The sequence below is a fragment of the Oratosquilla oratoria genome, unplaced genomic scaffold (assembly GCF_046742065.1).
Source record: "Oratosquilla oratoria isolate Oo_2021 unplaced genomic scaffold, ASM4674206v1 SCAFFOLD69, whole genome shotgun sequence".
NCBI classification, from domain to species: Eukaryota; Metazoa; Arthropoda; class Malacostraca; order Stomatopoda; family Squillidae; genus Oratosquilla; species Oratosquilla oratoria.
In genome coordinates this window covers 507,501-534,408 of record NW_027467733.1, presented here as the reverse complement: position 1 = coordinate 534,408, position 26,908 = coordinate 507,501, and the positions used below count along the sequence as shown (strand labels likewise).

Here is a 26,908-nt window from a genome sequence, read left to right as displayed (position 1 = left end):
TAGCCAAGAAAGATGTGGAGAAAAGCATGTGTGACGTGATTGGAAAAAAGGAATAGGGGAGGAAGAGGAGGAGGGACAACTGTGGCAGTAAGAGAGAAAGAGAGAAAGAGAGAGAGAAGAGCGAGGAGGAAAGGAAACTTAAGAGGGATGAAAGGAGGTAAGGAAACTTAAGAGGGATGAAAGGAGGTAAAGTTGGAGAAAAATGATGATAGAGAAAATAAAGGGGGGTAGTGGGACGAGGGAAAGGAGGTAAAGGAAAGACAAGACGGAAAGGAAAGGGAATACAAGGAAAGGGAAGAGAAGGAAAGGAAAGGGAAGAGAAGGAAAGGAAAGGGAATAGATGGAAGGGAAGGAAAACAAGTGAAACTAAGAGGGGAAAATCACGGAAGGGGAGAGGAAAAACGATTCTAAAAGAGGGAAAGAGGGCAAAGATGGAGGGAAGGGAGGAAGAGGTGGGGGGAGGTGAGGTGAGGGAAAAAGAGGAGCAACGAGACCTGGAAAAGGGAATACAAATGAAGGGAATATAGGGATGGGGGGGGGGAGGGGACGAGGACGACAGGGGTGAAGCGCAGAAGAGGGCACGTCCCCGTATTCACCACTATTTTCCCTTTAATCGGACTGCCGTGTGACTATTTTATTCACCTTTTCCATGGCACCCACCACCTTTTTACCTCCCAAACCACAACTGCAACCTTCCTCCTCCTAACACAACCATCACCCTCATCCATAGCTCTAAATCCACGATCTTACTGAAACTAATGCCACCAAAATCTTAACATGTCACCTCAATGAATTATAATAATGTCACCTTAATAAACAACTATGAGGTTATCACCCAACAATTGCAAAACGACCCCCACCCCATACCGACTACCGTCACTATCACCATCATACTTTCAACACTACCATTTTCTCCACTCACTACCACTATCACCATTTGCTCTCACCCTATCTAACCACCCTTCCACCACCACCAATGCCAACTTCTCCACCACTACCACCAACATGACCCCTCCCTCCACCACCACAGTTCCAGCGGCTACCCCAACACTTGGCGCCTGCCGATTGGATACCTCCGAGTAATCCAAGCGTTGATTGGCCAAGAACATGTCCAATGGGTCTAAGCCCCCTCCCCTCCTCCCACCCCGAGGCACCTCCCCCTTCTCCTTGTTGTCATAACTGCCTCTACCTCCCTCCCCCCTCCTTTCTTTCACAATGCCCTCCCGACTCCTCCTCACCATTCCCCCCAACACCAACAAGCATTGCGACTGCTGTATTCCAAGGCATGCATGTGGGGTATACCCCCCCCCACCTAAGATGGAATAAATCTCCAAATCCACCCACACAATACATACATACATACATACATACACACACACATATATATATATATATATATATATGCACACACACAAAACCCACCTGACGTTTGATCTAAAACATCTTCATCAAGAATGGCAGTGCTGAAAACGGATAAACAAGGAACCCTTTCAAGTGAAAAAATAAATAATAAGTAAATAATAATAATAATAATAATAATAATAATAATAAATACAAAAAATGTGACCAAATCTCAAGTGCCACGATAGGTCAAACATGCCAATGTTTTTTATACATTTTATATGAAAAGTTACTAATATATTTTCTTTCAGCTTAATCCTATCAAACCCTATTTTTTAATCAAATAATAATAATAACCATAAAAAATTCGCAAGCGTACTACACGTCATGTCAATATTTCCCCAAGACAAAACAAAAATTCCTAAAACGAGCCAGTGGTACACCCTCACTACGCTGGAGTGATTTGATCCGGCCACCTAATAAAAGGGGAAAATAGTATGTACGTATGTATGCATATATGTATCTATGCATGGATGCACATATGAACCTATGAATGCATGAATATATGTATGTATCCATGCATATATGTACACATGTACGCATACATATATACCCATGTACGCATACATATATACCCATGTATGCATGCATATACCTATATATGGAAGCATATATGTACCTATTAATGCATGAATATATGTACCTATGCGCATATACTACGGCGACGCACAAAAGCCTTTATTCTGCCAAACGCCAGCTTGGCAGCGAAGGCACAAGGTCCATCCATCTCGATGAACTCCTTGGCTACTCTGCCTCTCTCTCTCTCTCTTTGGCGCCGGGCAATTTCATTCGCCTAAGGAAACACCGTCGCAGTAAAGGGGCCATGAGCGCTGACGCCCTGTCGGACGGGGTCGCCGTTGCCATGACGACCGCGCGTCCAAACTTTGTGGCTGAGTTACGAAGTCTTCGCAGCCCATGGGGCTCTCTCGAACTCGCCCCAGGGTCCATATTATGTATATATATATATATATATATATATATATATATATATATATATATATATATATATGTATACATATATATATATATATATATATATAAAAATATATATATATATATATATATATAGAGATATATATATATATATATAGAGATATATATACATATATATATATATATGTATATATATACATATATATACATATATATATGTATATATATACATATATATATACATATATATATATATATACATATACATATATATATATTCATATATATATATACATATACATATACATATATATATATATATATGTATATATATGTATATATATACATATATATATACATATATATTTATATATATATATATACACATATATATATATATTTTATATATATGTATATATATATATACATATATATACATATACATATATATATATATATATATATATACATACATATATTTATTATATATATATCTTTGTAATATATAAACTCTTGCATTTGTTCCATCTTTGTATTTTGATAATGACTCAGGTAGAGTCGAAACGTCAATAATGTCCGGAATAGGAAATCTTCTCTTTCCTTTACCCTTTGCTATAAAGGATACCTTCAGGAAGTTGGAAACTCTGAAGAAGAAATTGATCAGTGCTGAATTTGCAGTTGCTTTTAACCAAGCCTGCCTAAGAGAAAATATATATATATATATATATGCAAAGTAGGCCACTTGGAAAAAAACTAATGAAGCAGAGCGCTTTCGTAATTACATCTTCAGTGCAAAAGTACATAGTTGAATAGAAATACATAGTTTATATATACATGAAAAAGGAACAAGGAGAGTTTGCATAAGAGTAGAGGACACTTACCCCCTGACCTACCGCCTTCCAGGGGGTAAATGTCCTCGACTCTTATGCAAACTGTCCTTGTTCCTTTTTCATGTATATATAAACTTCGTATTTCTATTCAACTACGTAATTTTTACACTGAAGATGTAATATACGAATGTGCTCTGCTTCGTTAGTTTCTTTTTCCAAGTAGTCTACTTTGCACAAGTGAACACACGTACCCGTGTTCTTACTAGCATATATATATATATATATACATATATATATATATATATATATATATATGCGTATGTGTGTAAATAATTACATACACCCCTCGAATTTTAATCCAGAGGCGGTCTTGATCTATGGAGAACTACCCACCTCTCCCCCAGAAAACTCCTGGGAGGAAAGCTGAGCCTTCGGTAAAGTGTCACTCTGGATGTGATTTGAATGACCTGTCGCTCGTTCCGAGGACTGAACAAAATCGCCTGGCGAGCCGGTCCGACAGTGACTTCACCCAGAGAGCCACTCGAAGTCCAGTCCAGTCCCTTCGATCCTGAACAGCGAGACGAATAAAACCGTCTGACGCTATCGAACATCAAGTTCTTTTCAGGACCTTGTCTGAGGGCATCTTGAGTAAGCAGTCTGCACCCTAATCGAAGACTATTCTATCTCCTGACTACCCTAATCGCAGACTATTCTATCTCCTGACTACCCTAATCGAAGACTATTCTATCTCCTGACTACCCTAATCGCAGACTATTCTATCTCCTGACTATCCAATCCTATCCCTAACTCCCTTTATCCAAGCCCCACTCTCTCAGAAGCCCGCCATCACTTTTCTCCATTCCCCAACACAACCCTTACCCAACTTAAAATTGGTTTGGACTTCACCTGCGCCACCCCCCCCCACCCGGGAGGAGCCGCGGTATCCCCCCCCCCCCAACACACACCGGCCCGGTCTTCGGGCCTCGGCCCCCAAACGCTTGACCCCTCTCGCATAGTATGGCTGTGGCCGGTGGTCGCCATGGCAACGGGGGGTAAACAATACGTGCATTTCTTTTCGACTAATACCGCACACCCTCCCCTGCCTTCGCCTTGTCCCTGTGCCCCCCCCCATCGCCCCTCCAAGCTTCCACCCTTGCCACCTGCCCCTGTGCTCCTCTGTATGACCCGTCATAACCTCAACCCCCTCCCCAACCGAACCCCGCGGTCCTACCCCCGTCTTTTTCCAACCCCATATACCCCGTCCTATCCCCCGGCACCCCTCGCTACACCTTCCATTCCTTCGTCTCGATCACTCCTTCAATCTCTTTGTTCTGGCTTAAGACGTGTGATTTTCTTCGCCAGGGCGGAGGTGACCAAGGAACCCGTTGGCTACGCTGACCAGTCTCTTCTTGTTGACGCCAGACGATTCTAATCAGCTTCGGGCTCGAACTCGAACTGCAAAGATCATGACCATCTGGCTGACGTAGCGTGAAGAGATGGAAACCAACGCGCCACCGCAGCACTTCAAAACCTTTACTCTGGTTAATGGCGCACGCCTTCATGCTAGCTAACCAACAGTGCCTTAATCTTCACCAAATCTAATCTTTGTCTTACGTGATTTTAGTTTAACTAAAGCTTAACTGTTCCCAATCTACCCCATAACTATTACCTAACCCAAACTAAACTCGATCTTTATTATACTTTACCTAATACTTAACATGTTCACGTTACCAAAACCTAACCTTAACCTTTCACATAACCCTCACCCAACATTTACTTCACCATAACTTTAACCCAAAATTACCCTCCTAAAATATCTAAAAATCTTTCTGCAGGTGGTGCTCTTCCTTGGTCTAGTACAGCGGCCCTGGACCAAACTGGACCCAATCTAGTGGTTCACGCGGTCCCAACACTACGCTAGACCCAAAAGCCACAGTTGCAAGAATTCATTCCCAGCAGGTATTTCCCCCCTAACTCTTGTAAACCAGTGCATTGGTAACCTACCCATCCTGGCGATACGTACTGACCATCCACAACGTCAAACTATCAAGACAAGCATGACGTCACCCAAGTGTAACGAGGAAGGACCCGTGGGAAAGAGCTATCCTCCCCTTCCTTTAAGTCGTATATATTAAACACGACACAAAAACACACATAAACGACGCCCAAGGAAAATTCTAAATACCAAAGCTGCGTACCAGGAAACGGACCAGTAGATCACGATCAGGGAAATAGATACAAGGGGAGAGAGGGAGAGGGGAGAGAGGAGAAAGAGGGGAGAGAGAGGAGACAGAGGGGAGAAAGAGGGGAGGGAGGGAGATAGAGATAGAGAGACACTTGGCAAATTTGGACATAGGGCGCGGGCGTGACGTAGCTCATGGCGTCATAATTGTGGCCCCATTGTTTACTCGTATCCATGGCAACGACCTCGCCACACCAAAACAAACCGTCCCCCCCTCCCGCAGCAGAACCTCCCCTTCCCCCTCAACCTCGTCCGGGCCAAACTCTGCCTTGCCCTGGCCAGGGTGGGGCGACCCCCCCCCCTTACCCTCACCTTCTCAGTGTGTAGTACCTCGGGGGGTGATAAAAGTTGTTATATATATATATATATATATATATATATATATATATATATATATATATATATATATCGGTATATAAACTGTGTCACCCGGCTGAATCAAGTGCTCACGCGCATTTCACGCCAACTTTCGGTGTAATATATATGTGTATATATATATATATATATATATATATATATATATATATATATATATATATATATATATACATACATACACACACACGCACACCAAAGTACAAGTACCTTCACTCAAAAATAATAAACAAATAAATAACAATTGTCTTCAATGATAAATACTGCAGTAACTGTCGGATGCCTACATTTTCGAATCTCAGGCTTACGACGCGACAGTTTCTTCATGGACAGAAGCTCTAGATACTTCCGACAGAATGCTTCCACGACCTGACAGACCTCTCCGTAGCACAAATGTACGCCTTCCAAAAAGAAATATGCTTTCTGGAGCTTCCCACAAGACACCAAACGGCAGTCCCTAAGGCCAACATTCTACTGGACTTTAACACCTGATGGACCAGGCACACGGCTCCGAATTTGCAGCAAAACAACTTCGATCTTGTCTCGCGGCTCTTCTACACGTATCGTCTTTTCGCCGTGGAAGCTCGCTGGCCATGCGAATTAAGGCTCGTTACTTCCGGCGAAGGTCGAGGGGATGGTGGTTCGATTCCTGCCATCGGCGGACTTGAACCAAGGGAATGGTTCGTTAAATTACATGCTACAAAGTCCTCTGCAAGGGGCTCCGTCCTAGCCTCCCGACAGGGAGGAGTTTGTGACAAACTACATCATCGACTTTTCACCGTACGCCGTCCACGATACGACGTCGTGCTCTCAAATAACCATGGATGTCTATGGACAGATTCACACGTGGTCGTGGTGGTAACGTGTGGAAGTGCCCATAGATACCCATGGTTGAAACCACGACGTTGAGTCGTGGATGGCGCACGGCGAAAAGTCGATGTGTGTGAAATGAGCCTTACCAGTCATCTGTCACTTTACAGACACCCTATTACGTGCCTCCCCCCCCCCCAAACCAGTGTATTGATTCATACCTTCTTCACCACCCTGTCCTCTTCGCTTCCCCTCACATGCCCTCACCATCTCGACCAATATCCTGTTCAACCGGTGACTGATCCCTTCCTCCTACGACTTCCAGTGAGCGTCATTCGGGGCAGCATTTACCGCCATCCTTCGCGATTACACTCGTCTCCTTCATCTGAGACTTTCAGTTTCAGGAAACCAATTCCTTACGATGAAGACACACCTGGTTGTCGGCAGACGATTTTATTAATTTCCGTGACATCCCCGTCGCCCGCGAAAGACTCCGGCACCAACACAGTCATTTCTTCATTATGATATTGCTCATTCTTATCCAAAACTGGAAAAAAAATCTCAAACTTTTAAACTTTTCCTTTCTTGCCTTTACGATTCCTATCAACTTACATATACAACCCGAAGTATATACATTATATATATATATATATATATACATATATATATATATAATGTATATATATGCACACACACACAAGACAAATTACATGCATTTAAAAAGCGAAATTAACTTGCACATGCACCCGCCAGCCCAACTGTTGACGTGCACTTGCACAAACGCCGAGACGGAACAATCCATAAATGAACATGACCACGCAATGCCTGCAGCAACTCCAACTGCGCATGACCCGAGTGCCATTACTCTCGCGTGGCACCGAATACCAGTTACCCGCTCAAAATACCCAAAATAAGACACCGAATACCCGTTACCCGTTCAAAAATACCAGCGCCAAATCCTACAGACCAACTTGCGAAGACGAACTTGAAAACCCTAAAGAAACTCACAATCCACGAACATACAGAAAGAAGAGCCTACACCGTGACACGTGTCCTAAGACACTCATGGTTATTTGAGTGCACGACGTCGTGTCGTGGACGGCGCACGACGAAATGTCGACACGTGTGAAACAAATCTTACTGAATTTTATTTTCATTTCCATTTTTGTTACTTTATCTTTTTAATTTGGGTTGATGCGTCTTTCGCCAATATTCCATCTTCATCACCTGATTTGATTTTATTTCATTTATTTTTTTATCAATTCTAAACGAACAGACACTTGCCCTGCAGTTCCTGCTTCTGCTGCTCCTGCTGCGTGGAGCGGTGTCCGCGCGGTCTGCATCCCAACCCAATGAAACGACCAACAAATCTGTGTCAATATTTGCACACGTATAAATATATCACCTCCTGACCGATCTCTCCGCTATCCTTTTATTTACACACCCATACAAACATACACCCCAAACACATGTCGGCAACACCACGTGTGTACACACACGTACACACACACACACACGGTGCAGTGGGATTCAGCTATCCCAGTTCGATTCCCGCCCAGGGGTAATGCATATTCAGCATCGCTACACTGCGAGCAGGCACTAGTGGGCAGGCAGGTAGGTAGGTATAGTTAGTTAGTTAGTGAGTGAGTGAGTGAGTGAGTGAGTGAGTGAGTGAGTGAGTGTGTGCGTGTGTGTGTGTGTGTGTGTGTGTGTGTGTAAGGTCACAGCATTACCCATAGATCGGACCATGCCTCTGAGCTCTCGTCCACGAGGGTAATGGCTGTCGATCACGATCCCATCACGTGATACAAGTCTGTGGTGAATCATACACACGTACAAACCACTCCCGAAGAACCTTTCGAAGTTAGCCCCTTCCGTACCAGGTGTCACTTTCTCCTTGCACTTTCCCTGTCGCCGGGAGATTCCATTCACCTCCGTGGCACCCCATACGACGCTCCAATTCACCATCGATCGTTCTACCACCAGACTTTGGCTCAGAAGGGCCACCAGACTAAACGTGGTTTATGCCACGCTACAAAGTCCTCTGTAAGGGGCACTTTCCAAGCCTCCCGATATATATATATTTTTTTTTGGGGGGGGGGAGGTTTAAACCATCTTTATCGACTTCTCGCCGTGCGCCGTCCACGACACGACCCGAAAGCGGCTTGAGGACTTCATCTCTATGCCGTTAAGTGATTTTATTCAATCCAGGCGTGGCTCTCAAGAAGCCGAGGTCGACAACACACACACACACTCGCTGGCAAACGACACAAACACATTATCCGTTCATTTCAACATACCAGGCATCTCCATTAGTGTTGTACTCTATTGAACACCAACCTTTTTCTTAACGCCCAACACCCTAAATGACTTGTGGATCCGACAGGAGTCTGTTGCCGGTTACCCGAGGGCCGCAGGTATTCTGCAAGAGAGACCTGGGACAACGGATTGACTGATAACAGCGTAGAACAACGTTTACCATCCTGGGTACCCTCTGGAGGTGCTGAAATCAATCACAGGGGGATCTCCAAGTGGTGCTGAAATGAATTCTTGGAGAACCACCTAAGGGTGCTGAAATCAATTTAGGGGGCTACTAGAAAGCGATGCATACTCGTACATTCCTTTATCCTTCTAGTAACAATATTTGTTAAGGGTGCTGCACTGGCTAGACCTGACTACAGTGGGTACTAGGGTCGGAAAATGTTGGGAAACACTGGCGTAGAACGCTAATCCCTGCTGAACATCTGCCATATTCAGTTGAACGGACAAAGAAATCACAGATACCCAAGCAAGGGAACCACTCACCACGGCTGATACAAACACACTAAGCACCCCCAAGGCAGACACGAGTTAAAATTTCCTCTAACTACAACCCGCTGAACACCTGTGCCACCCAACACCTGAATATATGAACACCTGTGTGCTTGGTTCATTGCAATCCCTTTGCGGTATCAGCCTCGCCACCTCCCACCCGCCTGACGACTTTATTACGCTAAACAAGGGCGGACCCGACCTAAAGGTACGTTTAGGTCGGTGCGATTATCATTCAAAGCTCAATGATGATCGTCAAACGATTGTCTAGATCACTAATTCTTTGTTTAGACATGCATGAGGAGAACGAGACTGAAATCTTAACCGGACCTACCAACGCTTTTACCCGAGTAGTGATACGCGTCGCCCGCCATTGGATGTGGTGGCAAAGCTAATCATCGCAAAACATACCTTAACGAGGGTCACGATTGACCGTGACAACGTTCCGGTCGGGGGCCGCCCCTAAGGTAGGTTAGGTCACCATAATAAAGTCTACGAAGTGACCAATCGTGTTATTCACACGTTCACGACGTGTGTGTGTGTGTGTGTGTGTGTGTGTGTGTGTGTGTGTGTGTGTGTGTGTGTGTGTGTGTGTGCGCGCGCGCGTGTATGGAAGGCACGACGCACGCACACATGTGCTAGTAAAATGCACAAGTGGTACATGAATGCCTGGTTCCTCCTCCCTGTAAGAGGGTCTTAAAAGAGCCCAATCCCACTCATTTCCTAGCCAGACATTACATACTTCGTTCTGTCAAACGCCAGATAACTTGATTCAATTTTAGGGAGGGAAAGCAGGAAGCATGAAAGTGGACCCCTTTGATGAAGAGGAATAAGGGCTAGTTTCGTTTATCATCCAAAGAGCATTTCTCTGTGCGTGGAGTGCTGCCCAAGTCTCCTCCGCCGCCGCCGCCGCCGCGGACGCTAACGCTGTCGTCCCTCGTCCCCGCCGCTACGTTACAATTCCAAACACGATCTAACCTTAATCTCAACACTCCTGCCTTGACCACCACGCCATCTAGGTTCGCCGTCTGTCCCTTCCTGGTCTACGTGCTCCACGTAGCCCAAGTCCTGTGTGCTTTGGGTTGTGAAGCCACACCAGACCAACAAGAGCCTTGTCTCAAGCCCGAAAGGCTTCTAGGAACAATATCAAAGCCAGTTTTCTTTTGTAGACATAAAAGCCTTCAGCCTCCCCCGACAACTATTCTATCCGCGTCTTCAATTCGTTTTTCATTTATTTAACCAAAAGGTTAAATGATCTACATTGCCACACTCGTCCTTCTCCAGGTGGGCGCAAGACTCACTCCCAAACTACCATGATTCTTATCTTTATTCGATTAATAATCCGATGGTTACTAGTCATTTTATTCTAGCTAATGATGGTTTCATTTTACTCGCCTCTGGGCCTAAAAGAATAAAATAAATAATTCAAGCGAACACCTGACTATCTACTTTTTGCTTTGAAAGACCTGCAGAATATAAGATAAAATGTATAAGAACCCACAGTCAATCTCTAACTCATTTCGAATCCTCCCGCACCTCTCCCTTCATCTTCTCGGTCTTCCTCTTTGTGTGTCACTCCTAAAAAAAAAAAAAAAAAAAAAAAAAAAAAAAAAAAAAAAAAAAAAAAAAAAAAAAAAAAAAAAAAAAAAGCACACACAAAAAAAAAAACCGGGACCCGTCACCACCGAATACTGCATTTTTATTTCCACTTACCCATTTATTCATTTACTTGTATATTTCCTTGATTATTTAGATATAATAGATTAAGCGGAGGCCCTCCGCTTGACCCTTTTCATAAAAACATAAAATGGAGGAGACTGCATGGCACCATGAAGCCTACACTAGGCAGTTCCATGTCAGTTACCACCAAAGTTATCTAAATCTTCTCTTAAAACAACCAATAGTTTCAGCTCTCACTACATGGTTACGAAGCCTATTCCATTTGTTAATCACTCGGTTGGTAAGCCAGTGAAGTGTGCCACGTCGAGCGGTGCCGTGCCACGGCGAGCGGTGTCGTGCCTGTGCCGTCTACTTCGATTACTTCCTATCGCCTGCGGCGGCACATGCACACACAATCTAACGTATATGTATACATGAATATTTGGTGATAGAGTAATGACGTCATAGTGTAAGAGTGAAAAAAAATAATATAAACAATTAGAAAAATTAAATAAAAGTGTGTGTGTGTGCGCGCGCGCGCCTGTGCGGCGTCACAAGTGTCACGTACAAGTTTATATTTTTTTTTAAAACAATTTCCGACATTCTGCGTTCCAATCTCCACCTGGGCCCGAGAAGACGATTTCCAGCTACTTCCTAGTAAAACCCGCGACCAACTTCAAAACCCAATAAACCTCGTTTCGGGAATCAAAACCTCATTTCGGTTTGTCATTCGGACCCGGCGTTGGAATAAAACGTCGTGTGGTGGGCACACCGCCACACTCGCCCTTCTCCCGTCACATGATTCACTCTCGCGCTTTCGGCGGATTTATCTAGAACCTAAATTAACTTAATCTGTGTTCTCATTAACCCTTAATTTTATGCTCATATAATCAGTAAACGCATATCAAATAATCAAGTGAATCTAGACGTTTATGTTCTGAGTAAAGAACAGCTGTTCCAACTCGTTCGTTATTCACGGCACACTTTGCCCAAGCTGCCACTAAACGATTTTATTCAAGGGTTGGTCACGCCCCCCACACCCCTTCGCAACGGTGCCCGACCCCCCAAAACACCCCTTTAGCGACTTTGTTCTGGTTAACACCCGACGATTTTATTGAGCTGTGTGTGGGGGTGCGCGCGCGTTTGTGTGTGTATGCGTGTGTGTGTGTGTGTGTGTGTGTGTGTGTGTGTGTGTGTGTGTGTGTGTGTGTGTGTGTGTGTGTGTGTGTGCTTGCATATGTGGTAAAGATACGTGCTGCTGGGAGTTAACTATTTTTATGTGAAGTATCAGGGTTGCCAACTGCACTATTGTCAACAACAGTAATACCAACATCGCTATAGCGCGGTGTTGGCTCACTCCCCCCCCTTCCACAAAAAAAGGGGTGGGGGGCGGGATGCAGACCCAAATACGTACACATAACAATCAGTGTACATAAACACACACACACAATGCATGAATGATCAGATTTATTTTCGATTATGATAATTTTAACCTTCCATATTTGGCACTGGGTACTACATTTCTAAGATGCTTTTCCACTTGCGTCATTGCTCAAAGGTGACGGCTTCGACCGCAGCAAAGCTAATCCTGGTGTAAACTCACTTTGATTTTCCATCACAACAGTTCCAGCGAATTGGGGGGCGGGAGGGTGGGTGTCACCACATCCCCTTCCCGTCCCCCTCCGCCACTTGCACCTGCTACAACAGCACCTGGACCCGAGAGGGAGTTCTGGCGCAACCTATGGCGCAATCAGTCTTGTGCCCACTTCTGTACAACAACAACAATAATAATATTTTACAAATTATTTTGTATTTTTCTTAGTTCTATGTGACACACACACACACACGCACGCACACACACACACACACGTACATACATAAACAAAATGCCACCAACACTACAGGTAGTGGGGGACTTTCTACCAGCTCGACTGACCCCCCAGATCGACAACAGAACATCTCAGAGCGACTATGCACTTGTCAGAGACTCCTCTACTTCGTATACGCACACGTTCACGAGCTGGAGGGTTGCCTACACGCACACATACAACAGTCCTGCGGGTCCACAACTGTTCCTGCACACAACTTACCAACCCACATCCACCTCCCGCCGCCCTCCCGTCCCCTCCACACCCCGGGCCACGTAATACCCACTCATCACCGTGCCTCCCCCCCATCTCCTCCCCCATCAAATGTCCTCGTCTTGCTTCATCTTTACCCCATCATTCGAGGATTTTCTGCGCCGCCCCTCCCCCTCCCCCTCCGCCTCGATCCTTCAACTCTTCCTTGTTCTTTCAGCTTCCTCAATTGGTCCGTTCAGGCCAGCGACTACGTCATCCTACTTCAGGGACTTCAGCCTCCTGAACTCCCTCTTAAACAACTCGGCTCCAGTGGGAGTGCCACAGATGAACAAAATCACTTGGCGGCAGCAAGAATACAAGGTACCAATCGGTATTGAAGTAATCGGGACAAAATACGCCACCCTCACTGCCAACAGTCCCACGAAGACGAATGAAATAGTCTGGCGGTAGCCAGAATGAAAAGGAAAAGGCCCAAAGACGAAACAGAAAAGTCACTCCCTCTCACACGAATCCTGTGCATGGCGCGATAGATTTACATGCACACGTAAGCGCGATTTTTCATTTTATTATATTTTCTAATTTACTTATTGTTTCATATATATGTTCTCAGCAACACGTGCATCATTATTCCGGGCAAATTTCTATATAATTTAGATAATGTGAACCTATTAAAAAACACTTGTGGTCCTAAGATTGTTGTTGTAGTTGTTGTCGTTCCCTAGACTGTCTGTCCGAGCAGTCCCGTCTCCCTAAGGAATGCCAGAGCCGAAACTGGGTTTTCCCACAAATCCTTTATATAGTGTATGTTGTGTTGTTTGCGGGCATGATTGTGTATAATGCAGTCTTCCCGAAGACTCCAAGGCACTGCTGGACATCGAGGAGAGGGGAAATCAGCGGAAATAAAGAACTCCAGCTACTCGAAGGCAAGGAGAACCTTCTTGATGAACAGAAGACTTTTCAAGAGATCGAGAAGACTTCGGCCACCAAAGAAGACTTTCTAAGAGCATTCCAACGAGACCCGAGAACCCAAAGTACCAGAAAAGACTCCCCCTCCTCCTTCTGATGAAGCTTGCGGAGAGGACGTTTTGACCTTGTTGGTTGTGGATAAAAAAAAAAAAAAAAAAAAAAAAAATCACTGCGCCCAAGGAAGTCACTCCGCTACTTCCAGAAGCTTCCGAGGGTCAAAAGGCCCAAAAACAGGAGAGAAGAGTGCCCTCAACTTCCACTCTTGGGCCTCTTAAAAAATCGTTCCTAAATGTGAAACAGGACGCAGAAACAATGTCCCCTCACATGGAACAAAGAACATGAAACAGCAAAAGGCCAAAAGAAAAATGACCGAAGCTGCCAGAAAGCCATATGTTAACCCAAGCCAACCCGTCCAGCACCGAAGTGGCAGCAAGAGGCTACAATAATTATCAAAAAAGTAAAAATTACCATCACCATCCACACCATCAAAACTATGCCCATCCCCAGTACCACCACCCAATCCACGATATCAGGAGGGGACAGGTACTCGACACGAGTCAAAGGATGTACTACGACAATCCGTACTATTACTACTGCAACGCCCCCCCAGGCACTCGCGAGTAGGGCCGAGGCGGCCCGGCACCGCCACCATCGCCGTCAAAACCAAAGCGGCAGAAGTTTTCGGAATTAAGAATTGAAAGAAATGGCCCAAGAACCGATGTCACCACGATTCACAGAAAAATGATAAATTACTCAACCATAACATGTACATGATTTCTATTGTATATGTCCCCGACATTATAATCTGCCCCTTTTGTGCTGGGTGGTAAGGCCTTTTCCTCACATCACAGCTACCGCCCGATGATTTTATTCGCTTCCATGCCAACCTGTCGGTGGCCAAGGACTTATCGCCAGTAACCCCTTCCGTTCCGGGTGGTACATTCACCTGTCGCCAGGTGATTCAATTCATCTCCGTGGCCCTCCCTCACGTGAGAGGCGATCACCTCCCCACCCCCTTAGGCACCATCATTTGTTTAGAACCCCCCCAACCACCCAATCCCCCTCAACCATCCAGGCCGGGTGGTCAAACCACCTGCCCCCACCACCGCCACCTCACGAGCCACCTGCAAAACACCAGACAACAATCAGCCCCCACCTCATTGGCGTTTGTCTGCCAGAGGTCGCTGGTCCTCTCGTATCGCATGCAACTGCACCACCACCACCACCACCACGTCGTAGGGGAACTGTCGAACTCACGGTGATCCCCCCACCCACTACACAAGGTCCTGAACTCCCCCCCCCACCCACTACACGAGGTCCTGAACTCCCCCCCCACACTCAGATTGTTTGTGAGCTCACAACAAACTACAATTACGAGTTGAACATAAGTAAAATGGGTGTAACAATACTACCAGTACGAAATAATACTGAACACAAACGATTTTTGAGAGAGAGAGAGAGAGAGAGAGAGAGAGAGAGAGAGAGAGAGAGAGAGAGAGAGAGAGAGAGAGAGAGAGAGAGAGAGAGGGGGGGGAGGGGGGAAGGACTCGCCACCCTATTCCATTGTTCCTCCCGGAAATAACGCGTCACTAACACCTCCCCCTCTCCTCCCCACCCATCCCTCTTCTCTAAACAGTCCTAAATCCCCCACTCACTCCTTCAGCAAATACATCTTCACTTTCACATCAATTTCTTTCACCCTCCATCAATGTCCCTTCCTTCCTTCAATCCTATCCTTAACTCAACTCCCACTCATCCCTCATCCCGTTTCCCATCTGCCTCCCTTTGGCGTCCACCAGGAGGAGGGACGTTTCCTTCCCCTAAATAAAATCGCCTTGCGGCATCGACAGAAAACACAACCACAACTTGCGCCAAAAGTTTGTCGTAGCTTTCAATGCTTTGAGTAGGCGGTTTCTTTCAGCTGAATAAAATCACTTGTACCCCTTCAACTGAATAAAATTACCTGGAGCAAACCAACCCCCAATGAAATGCAAGAACTGTAAATAGTCTTAAATGGGGGAGAACCTCTTTAAAATATATTAGAACCTCAAAAATAAATAATAATAATAATGATAATAAATAATAATAATACATAAATCTTGCGACTACCTCCCCCATATACTAACCCCCATTCCCCTTTAATTTCTAAAGATCCAACCGTAGCCTCACCCACCTCCCCTCCCCCACAATCCAACCTTCCTTACTCTTTATTTAGCCTCCCTTTCCCTACTCTATAGCCTCATCTCTCCCCCCCACCACCACCACCCGAATGGTCCTATCCTCCCTATCCCACACACCTGTGACAGTTGATACGAAACAAACTGGATTTCCTCCCGATACTCGATATCATTGTTGTTTCTTGTGGAGGGGGGAGGAGGGAGGGGAGAGGGGAACAGGGAGGAGGGAAGTGGGAGGGAAGTGGGAGGGAAGGGGGAGAATGGGCGGACGGTTCGGGCACTGACAAGCGTCTAGATTTCTAGATGTGGACGACGGTCCTGGGAGCGATATCCTAAGTTGCTTGGACACTGGTGTCAAATGCCCGTCCTAAAACCTGGGAACTTAATTCTTGCTGACTCCAGGTGATTTTATTCCATTGGGAGGGAGGGAGGAAGGTGGGGGAGAATTAGGGGGGGTGTACCTATAGCCACAATCTGCCGGAAGGCGACAAAGGCAACTCCGGATGTTGAAGGGGTGGAGTGACCCCCCCAACCCCCTCCACCGCACCCTCGCCCCACCCCTCACATCCTCGTTACTTGTGTAAAGTTCTATTTGCTCAACGCTTTGTTACACACACACACACATATATAAATATATTATATATTATATATATATATATATATATATATATATATATGCAAAGTAGACCACTTGGAAAAAAATAAACTAACGAAGCAGAGCGCTTTCGTATATTACATCTTCACTGAGATGTAATATACGAAAGCGATCTGCTTCGTTAGGTGCTTTTTTTTCAAGTGGTCTACTTTGCATAAGTGAACACACGTACCCGTGTTCTTATTATCATATATATATATATATATATATATATATATATATATATATATATATATATATATTAGATCACGTGTTGGCCTCGTGATCGAAAGAGATTACCATACCAGATGAGATCTGAGCGAGCTTGTAAGTGCAAATACGTACATACGTGACGCACATACAAATACCTCTGTGACCATATAGGGTCTGTACACGTTCGGAATGCGTCCAGCATCTGCGGTTCCACGGCTGACAGACTGGTTAGCTGATTAACAGACTTACAGATTGGTTAGCGAACTGTCGACTAAATGACCGGCTGGCTGATTACTTAAGTGACTGACTGATTGAATATTTACCAGACTGACTGACTGACTGGTTAGGTGACTGAGTGGCTGCCTGAATACCTAGTTTACTGAACAAAAACCAGTTGTTCTGACGAACGAGTAACTGACTACGCCAATAACTAAACGGACGACTCCCTGACAAAGAATCAATAACCAACTCGGTGACTCACTGACTGATCAAATAACTCTAATGACTCGGTGACTGATTGACTGACACCAAATGACTCACACTAACCTCGTGGCTTAATGACTGTCCAGCCGACAACAACGGGCGCGAATTCGTCACCCAACAACCCCTTCCATGCTATCTAAAGGATATGAGAGAGAGAGAGAGAGAGAGAGAGAGAGAGAGAGAGAGAGAGAGAGAGAGAGAGAGAGAGAGAGAGAGAGAGAGAGAGAGAGAGAGAGAGAGAGAGAGAGAGAGAGAGAGAGAGAGAGAGAGGAGGAAGGAAGATGAGGGGGCGAATAAGAGGAGATTAGGAAGAGGTAGAGGAGGGGGAGGGATAAGCAGGAATGTGAAGAAGAGGGGGAAGGAGGAGAGGGAGGATCAGGAGTAGGAAGAAGAGGGAGAAGTAGGGGAAAAAGTTGGACAAGGAGTAAGGAGAAGAGGAAGGGGAAGCAGGGAGAACGTAGGTGTAAAAGAAGAAGGATGATGAGGATGAGGATGAAGAGGATGAAGAGGAGGAAGAGGAGCAGTACCACAAGGAGGAAGCCTCGAGGGGCAGATGCTATACGCAGACGGAGGAGAACGCTTGAGTTCGGGACACACAGGCAGAGGCAACAAGGCCGACCAGTGGCAGGCCGCCACGAACTTCTTCTTCTTCCTCCTCCTCCTCCTCCACCACCTCCACCATTATCTCAATACTTTTCCTGTTGCGTCTCCAGTATGTACTTTGTCGTCATACGATTTTTTTTTAAACCGAAGTATTATTATTATTATTTTTTTTAAATTCCGGGAAATAGACTTACAAGCAAATAAATATCAACATCACAACGCTACAATGTATAGGACCAAGACCTCACGACCTTACCACGTGTATGATTATATCCACCTCACTAACCCCTCCCCCCCGGCGACTCCCACCCCTCCTCCTCATACGGTGACCGCAACCTGGACCTGAGCACCTCATGCCGCTCACTCCGGAGACCTCAACACTTCTGGCCTTCGACACCCCTCACCCCCCTAAAAAAATAAATAGATAAATAAATAAATAAATAAACAAAATAAATAAATAAATAAATACATATATGCAAAATAACCACAGAAGGGAAACTTGTAGACAGTCTTTCGTATATTACACCTTCACTCTGAAGATGTAATACACGAAAGTACTTACTGTCTACAAGTTTCCCTTCTGTGGTTATTTTGCATATCACGGTGATGTGATTTTTGCATATTATATATATATATATATATATATATATATATATATATATATATATATATATATATATATATGTACAACACTGAATGGGTCACAGTAAATAGCGATACATTTTTATCAACCACAATGCATATATATATATATATATATATATATATATATATATATATATGCTAATAATAACACGGGTACGTGTGTTCACTTATGCAAAGTAGACCACTAGGAAAAAGGAAACTTTTTTTTCCAAGTGGTCTACTTTGCATATATATATATATATATATATATATATATATATATATATATATATATATATATATATATATTATATATATATATATATATATATATGTACAACACTGAATGGGTCACAGTAAATAGCGATACATTTTTATCAACCACAATGCACTTTAATTCTAAGCCATCAACATGGGTGGCTTAGAATTAAAGTGCATTGTGGTTGATAAAACAGACAAACAACCACACACACCTCTGAGCAGGGACTTAGGCCACCTCTGCCCGAAGGAGCTACAGGCCTCCCGTCCACTCAACTCGCCTAGAAGTTGGCTACCCACCTCACGCACCCTCCACCACCTCCACCTCACCCCACCACCGTCGCAGACCTCAGGGAGGAAAACGGACAACCCAGCGTATGGCAACACGGCCACCAGACCCGATGTTGCCATATCGTCAGGTGTTTCGAGTCATTCTCCAAGCCAGCCCTCCCCCCCTCCACACACACACACCTCCTCCTCGACAGCCATCCAGCGTCCTTTCAAGTCTGAGAATGTCCTTCAAGGGCGGGCAGAGGATCCTCGAAGATGTCTCGCTCGTAAAGTCATCGTGTAGAGGACGAAGACGATGACAGAAACAAGTGAATGACATGATGCGTACCCGGGAGGGGACGGACGCTAAGACTCCCCCCCCCCCGGCACGCACACACTCTTCACATGCTTCCCCCCCCTTTCCCCCCTCCTCCTTTTCCTCTTGAGACGGGACTAATACCTCAAGCAGCAAATGTCGACCGAAGATGAGGAGACTTCAGTTCAATGCTATCAAGATTCCTTGATACCGAATGGTTCCAATTCACTTATTTTCAGCATCATTTAAAACTATAATTCTATGGTGGGCCTGAACACTGATATTAAAATAACATATGAAACGTGAAAACAAAATAAGTAATTACATAAAGTCGACGGTAATGTTTTCGGAATATATATATATATATATATATATATATATATATATATATATATATATATATATATATATTCAAACTACGATGAAAACGGAGACCAAAATGTTCCCAAGACACAAAGTACATACGCGCACTTCAACATCCTGAATAAATGAACGAGTAGAACATTGACAAAATCAACCTTCCACTGCCCCCCCCCCAAACAGGTTATCCCTCCGTCTCGACTCCATCTTCCCCTTCCCCCTCCCCAATTCTATGACGAAAGAGTCCAGATCTCAATGATGGACATATACTGTTCGACAATTCCTCTCTCACGAAGTACGCAAAGTTGTCTTGGAATATACAACTGAATTCATAAACTTGCAGTTGCCCAACATCAGCTCCACAAGGACACTAAGAATAGCACTGAAAGCATCTCCGTTTCTGGTTCAGGGCCAGAACGGTTAACCAAAAAGGCAACAAATGCGTTACCTACAACCAAAGCATTCCAGAGTAACAAACAAATGTCTCTGTCATACATACACACAAAATTGAACTCTAGGCTCGCGACCGAATTGTTAACTGTCGATCACAAGCCGAGCACGTGATTCAAGATTATGGTATGTTACACTGAACACATGCATACGTAACATGACCCTTACACAACAAACAATACATACTTTCTTCCGTCATGTCGCGAGGCGGGGAGTCCATTTGCCGGTAGCGGAGACCACGTGGAAGAACGTTACGTTACGTTACTCGTACGTTTCACAAACGTGCGACCGTAAAATCCTCCGTGCGACTAGGCGGAGACTAGACTGGCAAACACTTCCCAAGTTCTGCCTGACGAAGGCACTACCCAGCTTCCTCCTCCTACAGGACTCAACAAACCGGGCCCGAAGTAGGAAAGCAGCCGTCCTTCCCCGTTCCGAGACTGAACACTATCACTACCACACTCCCGGTAGACGAACACGTGGGGGAATCCTGTGCACCACAACTCGGCGGGAACACAGTCAGTGAGCACGGGTACGCGCGCACTCACACACACACACACGCGCGCGCACACTAAACTGAACACCTGCTCCGTCCAAGTCGAAGGATGCTACTGCGTCAGACTCGGTCGGAGACGGTGTGAGAGGAAACAGGAGACAAGAGAGGAGGGGAGAGGAGAGGAGAGGAGAGGGTTGCTGGGAGGGAGGGATGTATAGGGGTAGCGAGGGGGTGGGGTGAGAGAGAGAGGCCAAGGCAGGGGCATGGGGGAAGAAGTAGTGAATCGTCCCATATACCCAAACATGTACCCAAAGACTGGGAACGTCTCGATTATTACTTTGCATATCTCGCCCATAAGAAACTACATCGTCAAAGCTACTGCCACAGAGAAAAACAACTCACACATCTCATTCTTATGACAGGAATACAATACACAAACATCTCCAACTAAGTAAGATGCATCATACATCTTCTCCCGATAGTCCTACATCGTACGCCGAATGCTACCAGAATTATTGCGTCATCCACTTACTGCCGAAGGTGATGTTTCTTCTCTCCCCCCCCTCCTCCTACCCCTCCCAGGCCCTGCGACTCCCACCTTCCCGATGTCCTCCAAGCTTTTGTCTTCTCAAGGAAACCACGAGACTCAATATACGGCAACACGAAAGACGTCAACCCGCACGAGATCTCGACGAACGATACAAGAACGACTTCAACGACTACGGGGCTCAAGTCACAACTCGATGATAAACTCCTTTGGCTACGAAGACGCACTTCACTGATTTTGCTCTGGTTAATGCAAGGCGATTTTATTAATTTGTGGGCAGGACCTTCACCCGAAAAGGTTGTATATCTTGAACTTGTTATTGGAAATAGACACCTGAACACACACAATTATATACAGTATATTATATATATATATATATATATATATATATATATATATATATATATATGCGCACACGCACACACACACATACACTGTACATAATACGGCTCTTCTTTCAAATTAACATAAACACTAACACACCAAGCAGGCAACTACGTCGCACAAAACAAAACAAAAAATAAATAAAATAATGATCCGAATGTACATAATAATTTTCATCATGATATCTGGAACTCGACAGTACTACTTATGCCGCCATCTGTCCTCATGGCAACACTGCAAGAGTGGAGAACCACAGCCGCCTCCCTCCCCCTCCTCCTCCTCCTCCCTCATCCCCACGGCCATGCCCATCCGCACTCCTCTCACGCCTCCACCTCCAGACCAATTACCACAGGGCTGTCCTTCGGCTGAAGTAAAGTGTTTGCCGGTGGCTACAGTAGGTTCCGAAATGTGGGGCTTAACACGGCAAATTCAATACCACTACTTATACTTCATCAATGATAAACTGTTTTGTATTTTGTACATTCTATCTCTCCCACACACACAAAGCTACCTACATACTAAGTAAGCCTTTTCCTTATCCACCGCTACCTCCACCATCACCTGAAGCGGGTTAACCTCAGCCAACAATCCTACCAACCCAACAAAAAATTATACATTTTGCTCATGTGACCACAGAATTTTGTTCATTTCTCGTACTGATTAACAAGCAGACGACAGAGCCTACTTTTCCCCCTCCCCCTCCACCCAACTCCTCTCCTACGCTGACCATCATCGCCTCCAAAAATACCAGTAACACAACCTCTCCTCCCTCCTCTTCCTCTTCCTCCACTACCACCCTCCTCCTCCTTCTCCTTCCATCCTCACTCATCTGTGACCTTCAGGATCCATCCCCAACACTCAAAGTACCCACAGAAGACGTACAGAACTTTTGTTTCTCTTTTAAACCCTCAGCGGGGATTCTAACTTTGTTGAACGCGGTTAAACCCGTTTTGGATAGCTTCCTTCACAGAGCGGCGTACTTGCCTTTTGTTCTGTCTAACGCCAAAAGATAAGATTTTTACACACGCGGGTGATTCATTGTAATACTAGATCATATGTTGGACCCGTGATCGGCTGCTATCATCTTCCTGGATGAGCTAAGCGTTCACATGCAAGAAATGTTGTGACCCTACACACACACACACACAATTGTTCATGGAGGACAGTAACGACTTAGTGTTTCTGAAGTTTTCTACCACTGAGAGGGGCACGACATTGGGTCCGCATCGTCGCGAGCCCTCACCGTTAACCATTACACCATCAAATACTTTGTGTGTGTGTGTGTGTGTGTGTGTGTGTGTGTGTGTGTGTGTGTGTGTGTGTGTGTTTGTGTGTGTGTGTGTGTGTGTGCACGTGCGCGTAAAAAAAATCGGTATATTGAGTTAACAGCGATACAGACACACTGACAATACTTTGAGCTAATTCTAGAACGGTGTCTGTGTGTACGCGCGGGCGTGTTGTGTGGTGTGTTGGTTCCTATGCAACAGTTACCGACGACTGATTTGCTCTGACAGTCCCACCACGTTGGGCAAAGGTGATGGCCTTGACGCCAGCTTCGCGCCTCCTGGCAAAGCTGCCAGCAGCTCCCCAAATAGCGTCGTAATGTTGTGCAATTACTATTCAGACAAGTGCGCATGCGAGTTCTTCCTGTGTCTGGTTGTTCCTCTTATTTCTTATTTATCATTTTATCTTTATTTTTATTTACCTTTTTCCTGTGTCCTATGGTGGTCGTTCTTCATATACTTCTCTCTCTCTCTTTTTTTTTTTTTACACGAGGCTTTGACATCAACATTATACTTTTTTATCTACAAATTTTTATCATTTATGGAAGGGAGGGGAGGGGTAGGTGCTTACCACCTATCCACTATTACCATGAAAACCATTTCAACCACCACCACCTTTTACCCTTGCCCCTCCCCCTCCTCCTCCCGCTGGCACCGGGGCGTGGCACCGCCGGTGCCTCCACCTCCGCCTTGGGAGACCCAAACGCTCCCCAAAGGGTGATCCCAAACGGTTCGGCAGCATCGTTCCGCGCGCTCATTCCAAACTGGTTAGGTTTATTCTGGAATCCAACAGGCGATTCTATTCTACCAATGGGGTCAAATCTTCCCACCATCTCCAACGGAACAACCAAGGACTTCAAAAAAGAATCGAAAAAGAAAAAGGGAGAGAGCGTTGTAGTAGTAGTAATACTAGTAGTGGTAGAAATAGTTTCGACCATGGAGTCTACTCTTTAGATCACTCAATGGGCTGAAACGACGCCCGCCCCCATTCCAACCTTTTTCCTTGTACCACGGCTAATTACAGCAGTTCTAAGTTCCCCCAAGGAGGTTCCATAATTGGTCGGAATACGAGTAGGAGAGGAAAAAATAATAATAATTGTTAACCAACATCTAATGACTAAACAAAAATTAGATGGGAAACTATTGCTACGCCTATCGTTATAATAGTTCCTCTGGATGATTGTGTAAACGTAAATGCGAGCGAGCACACATACTAGATCGGATAATATATAACTTCTCAGCTCTCATCCAGGAGGGTAATACCTGTCGATCACGACTCCAACACCTGATCTAAGACCACGATAAACCTCTCGTACACATTACCTACTTCATTCCATATATACATGAACCCTCATCCGGGAGGGTAATAGCTGTTGATTACGAGTCCAACACGTGATCTAAGACCATGATGAATCACACACACATATATACACAGGCACTATCTCACACACACAAACACACAGACGCGCGCGCGTACACACGTCCAGCCGACAGACAGCTTCGGAATGTCTCCTCGACGATTACCCGGGGGGGCCAGCAGGGCAACGTCGGCATCATTCCCAAGGCGGAGGCTGTGCACCTGCTATCCTTAAACACCTTTGATCACTTCCCCATCTCTTCTTACTCAATTCTAATGTTCCCCATTAACCTTGTTCATTGAGGCATCTTCATATATTTCCTTCTTGTCTATATTCACCCATGTTTATTTCCATCACCTTTCAGGAACTGTTGGTGCACAACGTGAAAAAAACTGATTCAACTTAATAACTAAAATAATAAACAACTATAGGAGAAATGCTACAACGCAATCATAAATCATATTGATAATTATTAATTAAATCATTATTTTATTATGGAAACCGTGAAAATACCAGTAAATCATATACGGCTAAAACATCATTATTATTATCTCATATTACAGCACTATAACTTTATTACTATTACCATTATATTGTATATTATTACTCGCTATTATTATATTTTTTCATTATTTCTTGTGATTTAAGTTGAGAACTACGTTTTCTTTCCTTTGGAGATGGACGGCACCATTGGGGAATTCCATGATATTCCACGAAATGATCAAAGACTTTTTTTACATTCTCCCTCTCACCCACACCCACATACTGTGTGAACTTGGAAATAATGTATAGGAGTATAACCCAGATAAATAACATTAACCAATTTCAGACAAAGTTTGATAGTTTGACGAGTGCAGGCAAAGAGACGGCACTCCATTAACACAGCTCCATCCCCATATACAACAACCTGTTAAACACATAAAAAAAAATCCATATAGAAGCATATATACTTGGACCAGGCTGAAGTAATAAAAATATAAGTATGATAAATGGAGAATAAAATCGACCAAGTTAGAATCATACATGAATTTGAAATTACTGTAGACATGACAATTGAAGATTAAGAGACAGGACCCCACGAACGTTGCTCTTTTCCTGTGTACTGCAATGGATTAAAAAATGTGTGCGACTGTAAGGTCTCTCACAGATCGAGCCATTAATATTTGAACTCTCAGCTTGGAGGCTATTAGCTGTCGATCACGGATTTAACGTCATACAAGACCATGAAGAATCATACATACATACACACACACACACAATCATATACAGTTCTCTGTGGTGACTGTAGCCCACTTCAATGAAGTCCACAAGCCTACTGAAGACGAAGCCTCGGGTCAACAACCAAAACACGTCCCTTACCGGACATGACCCGAAAGGTAACCGGTACCCGATTCGAGAGAGAGAGAGAGAGAGAGAGAGAGAGAGAGAGAGAGAGAGAGAGAGACACACACACACACACACACACACACACACACACACACAGAAGCGAGGAACCCGCACGGTGGAGCTTCACCGGTAGGCCTTGACCGTGGCCTAGACCGGTGGTATGGACCGGGACATGTAATTGTAGTCACTTAATGAAGACTACCACGTTTAACTACTTGGCTTTGGCTCAATAATCCTATTCTTGCTAGACGCAAGGTTATTTTATTCAGTTAGGAGGGGACGGGAAGGCTGATAACGACGGATTTGGGAGAGAGATAAAGAGAGAAGGGGGGGGGAGGAAGACAGAATTATCGTTCAGCGGAGGGACCAAGAAATGACCTGCCGACATCCAGATGGAGAATATATACTGTGTGTGTGTGTGTGTGTGTGTACAGTATATTCTATATATATATATATATATATATATATATATATATATATATGTATATATATATATATATACCACAATTCACTTTAATTCTCTCTTGATAGCGCAATGTTGTCACTATCACCTGTCACGTGCTAGCGGAGGTTCGAGTCCTTGGGTGTACCACGTTTCAATTTCTGCATGTATGCCTTCTCATGTCTCTCGAAGTTGATGGCTTAGAATTAAAGTGAAATGTGGTTCATAAATGTAAATCTGTTCACTGGGACCCAGTGTGTATGTATGTATATGTATATGTATGTATGTATATATATATATATATATATATATATATATATATATATATATATACACACACACACGAGTGAAAAGGGTGGTGAGAAACTAAAAAAAACCGTAGAAGTTTTATTACTAACGTTTCGTCCTTAAAGAGACTTCCCCTTAAGGACGAAACGTTAGTAATAAAACTCCTACGGTTTTTTGGCGTTTACCTCACCACCCTTTTCACTCATTCTGCCATACACATTTCAACAT

General features: G+C 44.5%; 1 protein-coding gene across 4 annotated transcripts in view; it reads right to left on the bottom strand.

Moving 5' to 3' along the window:
- LOC143023897 (heterogeneous nuclear ribonucleoprotein K-like) overlaps nt 1–26,908 on the bottom strand; it is a 185,791-nt gene that overhangs the window by 113,186 nt on the left and 45,697 nt on the right. The gene's annotated exons all lie outside the window — the stretch shown is intronic.